Source organism: Melitaea cinxia, chromosome 19 (genome assembly GCF_905220565.1).
Source record: "Melitaea cinxia chromosome 19, ilMelCinx1.1, whole genome shotgun sequence".
Taxonomy (NCBI): Eukaryota; Metazoa; Arthropoda; class Insecta; order Lepidoptera; family Nymphalidae; genus Melitaea; species Melitaea cinxia.
This window is the reverse complement of record NC_059412.1, coordinates 9,307-13,804: the sequence shown is the minus strand read 5'-3', so window position 1 is coordinate 13,804 and position 4,498 is coordinate 9,307.

The following is a 4,498-nucleotide window of genomic DNA, read 5'->3' as shown; positions in this document are numbered from 1 at the left end:
ACCTGGGCTCCAAGGGGAGGAGTTGCTGGACTTCTACTGGGCGCGTCCCCCGGGTGGCGGATAGGGGAGTGCCGCCTGCGGTTTCACGACTGCGGGCGGTAGGGGTCTTCGGATCCCCGCGGACCAAAACCAGACGATGCGCTCCGGGTCCCGCTCTGGTCTAGCACTGGGGTGGTCCTGCGAGCGCGGGTGTGTCGGCGCGGAGGCGCGGCGGTGTGTGTGGCGCTGAGACGGCGCGGTGACGTGGGGGTCGGTCTTTCCTTCCCCCACGCGGAGGACGGGGTGGGCGGGTTCGCTCGCCCGCCCTAAGGCGTGCGAGGGCGCTTTCTCGCGCCGAGGCTGCGGTCGGCTGGAGGGCCTAGACTGCGGCCACCCTGGCCTTTGTCGGCTTCGTCGGGCCGACATTGTCCGCCCCGGGCTAGGTGCCTGGTGTCCCGCAACGCCGGGCTAGGCCTGGGGCGCCGGGGCGGCGCGGGATTGTACCCAAAGGCGCAATGCGGGCGGGGGGTGTCCCCCTGCCCGCGGGGGGGGGCCACGCGGGCGATGGGTCGGGGGATTCGTCGTCCGACTTGCACGGTCCCCCCAAGGAGGGGAGGGCGCGCTTCGTGTTCGAGTGCGTCCTCCGAGGTGCTTTGCACCGCGGTGGGCCCGAGAGGGCAAGCGCCGGCGGGGTTGCGAAAGAGCTGAACAGCGTCCTTGTGACCCCGCCACATTGGCGTACGGCAGAACACACGTGGCGGTTTTTATTCAGTAAGAGTCTGAATCCCCTCCGAGCCCCCCCTACCGGAGGGTGTCCATGATGGATTTTCCCCACGTTAAAAAAAAAAAAAAAAAAAGGTTAGGTTCCCAGGCCCCAGACCTAGGTCTGGGAGGAGTTCCTGGTCTTCTACCTGGGCGCGTCCCCCGTTTGGCGGATAGGGGAGTGCCGCCTGCGTTGCCGCGATACGCAGGCGGTAGGGGTCCTCGGACCCCCGCGGACCAAAACCAGGGGGTAGGGCGCGAAAGCGCATCGGAGTGCCGGGGCGCTCCGGGAGGTGGACGGGGTGGGCGGGTTCGCTCGCTCGCCCTGAGGCGCTGAGGCGCGGGGTGCTGGCCGGGTTGTGCTGGCTCCCTGGAGCTTGCTCGGTTGCTGGTGCAACCCGGCGGACGTGTTGCGTGAGAGTCGGGCTGTGCTGACTCCCTGGAGCTTTGGCTCGGTTGTCGGTGCAGTTCGGCGGAGCCGTAGGGTGGTTGCCGGGTCGCGCTGGGCTCCCTGGAGCTTGCTCGGTTGTTCGGTGCGATCCTGGCGTTGGAGGTGGGGCTTTTCGCCTAGCCGGGAGGGACAGGGCGGGTGAGTCCGGGCGGTCTGGCTCGCTCGTCCTGTGGCGCTGGGGCGCGGTGTGCTGGCCGGGTTGTGCTGGCTCCCTTGAGCTTGCTCGGTTGCTGGTGCAATCCGGCGGACCAGTTGCGGGAGGGCCGGGCTGTGCTGGCTCCCTTGAGCCTTTGCTCGGTTGTCGGTGCAGTCTGGCGGACCCGTGGGGTAGTTGCGGGTTCGAGCTTGGCTCACTCGCTGGGGTGGCACTGCGATGCGGTGCGGGGAGAGTAGGACAGGGCGAGCGAGCGAACTCGTTGTAGTGGGCGAGTTCGCTCGCTCGCCCCGTGGCGCGCATGCGCGCGGGTAGGTGCACTCCGGGTACTGCTCTGCCCAGAGCGGACTTGTGAGTGCAGGCGCCGTGAGGGCGCGGAGACGTGGGGGTTGGTTTTACCTTCCCCTGCGCTGGGGACGGGGTGGGTGGGCTCGCTTGCCCGCCTCGGGGGGGTTGGTGCTTAGGCGCTTTCCCTTGCGCCGTTCCGGCCTGTGTTGACTCACGTTGGCACTGTCCGGGCGGTGCGGGGCAGCCTGAGCGCCAGGCAGAGGGCGGTCGGGTTTTCGGCCAACCTCTGCCCGGGTTGGTGCGTGCGGTGCCACCGCGCGCCACCCACTAGGAACGGGATGGGCCCGCAAGGGCAACGCCGCCGGAGTTTGCAGAAGAATTTCATTGATTCCTGCGACTTCGGCAACGGCGAGGGAGTGGCGCCGCTGGTTTTTACTGAGTAGTCTGGCATGCCGGGAGTCTCAGACTCCCGTCGCCTTCGGGCGGCGGGGGTGCGTAAATGCATTTTCCAGCGTAAAAAAAAAAAAAAAAAAAAAAAAAAAAGGTTAGGTTAGGTTAGGTTAGGTTAGGTTAGGTTAGGTTAGGTTAGGTTAGGTTAGGTTAGGTTAGGTTAGGTTAGGTTAGGTTAGGTTAGGTTAGGTTAGGTTAGGTTAGGTTAGGTTAGGTTAGGTTAGGTTAGGTTAGGTTAGGTTAGGTTAGGTTAGGTTAGGTTAGGTTAGGTTAGGTTAGGTTAGGTTAGGTTAGGTTAGGTTAGGTTAGGTTAGGTTAGGTTAGGTTAGGTTAGGTTAGGTTAGGTTAGGTTAGGTTAGGTTAGGTTAGGTTAGGTTAGGTTAGGTTAGGTTAGGTTAGGTTAGGTTAGGTTAGGTTAGGTTAGGTTAGGTTAGGTTAGGTTAGGTTAGGTTAGGTTAGGTTAGGTTAGGTTAGGTTAGGTTAGGTTAGGTTAGGTTAGGTTAGGTTAGGTTAGGTTAGGTTAGGTTAGGTTAGGTTAGGTTAGGTTAGGTTAGGTTAGGTTAGGTTAGGTTAGGTTAGGTTAGGTTAGGTTAGGTTAGGTTAGGTTAGGTTAGGTTAGGTTAGGTTAGGTTAGGTTAGGTTAGGTTAGGTTAGGTTAGGTTAGGTTAGGTTAGGTTAGGTTAGGTTAGGTTAGGTTAGGTTAGGTTAGGTTAGGTTAGGTTAGGTTAGGTTAGGTTAGGTTAGGTTAGGTTAGGTTAGGTTAGGTTAGGTTAGGTTAGGTTAGGTTAGGTTAGGTTAGGTTAGGTTAGGTTAGGTTAGGTTAGGTTAGGTTAGGTTAGGTTAGGTTAGGTTAGGTTAGGTTAGGTTAGGTTAGGTTAGGTTAGGTTAGGTTAGGTTAGGTTAGGTTTTTTTTTTTTTTTTTTTTTTTTTTTTTTTTTTTTTTTTTTTTTTTTTTTTTTTTTTTTTTTTTTTTTTTTTTTTTTTTTTTTTTTTATCGTTGCCATTTTCTTTCGCAACGCTTGTGCCAGTAATTATTTAATTCAACAGTAGTAATATGACAATATTATAATAATTTTCTAATAATAGTATAATTATTTTCTAACTTAAGTTAGACTACATATAATTCTAGTTTAATGCATTTCAATTCAGTAGTAATTATATGACAATTTGATATAATAATTTCCCAATAATAATATAATAGTTTTCTAACTTAAGTTAGACAACATCTAATTTAAGTCAGATACATTTCAATTCAATAATAATACTATGATAACTTAGCATAGTAATTTCCTAATAATAATATAATAATTTTCGTATTTAATTTAGATTACTTATAATTCGAATTCAATACATTTCAATTTAATAGAAATAAAATTAAAATTTAATATAATAATTCATAATTTCACAGCTTACTGATTACATAATTTCATAATTTAATATTTTGATAAATTCCATAAATTCATAATTTCATAATTTATAATTTCATAATTTCATAATTTCACAATTTCACAATTTCATAATTCCATAATTTCATGATTTCATAATTTCATAATTTCATAATTTCATAATTTCATAATTTAATAAGTACATAATTTCATAATTTAATAGTTTCATAACTTCATAATTTCAAAGTTTTCATAATTTAATAATTTCATTATAATACAATAATTTACTAACTAAAGTTGGACTACATCTAGTATAAGTTAGATAGATCTAATTCAACAATTATGATATAGTTTTTCTATTATAATTACCTAATAATAATGTGATAATGTAATAGTTGGGAAGGGAAGGGTCGAGGTCAGGGATGGATAGAGTTGGTGGGTCCCGGCTGGGCCCTTGGTCGACAGGCGGAAGCCAGTGCGACTGTGGACTCGGAACTCACGCGGGTCCCAGCCAGTAGCACTTCCTCTAGTACCACTAATTGTAATTCGCCCCATTTGCAACACCAGCTTTTTGGATAACTTTCCTTGCGTAATTTAAGAACTTGTTCCTGTGGCGGTCATCCTCGATGAGTATGGGCAGGTTGTACTTATTTATGTTGGTATCCGTTTCGTTTTCTATGTCGTGTCTTAATATATTGAACCTCGGGCAGTCAAGGAGGATGTGTTCCACCGTTTCTTCAGTTTGATCGTCGCATTCGCAATAGGGGGTGCTGCAGATTTTTCTTTTGTGAAGGTACGACCTAAAACCTCCATGTCCGGTGAGTAGTTGGGCTAAGCAGTTGTCCATTTTGATCTTTTTAATTATTCTGTGGGCCTTTCTTACATCGGGGAAGAACATCCTTGTTGTTCCGCCCGCGGCAGCTTCCTCGTATCTTGCCTGCCATTCTAAGATTGTCGCATCCCTCAGAATTCTTTTGGCGTGAGAGAGCGGGAACAGATCGTATGCATGTCTACCTTTAAGTTTTGTTG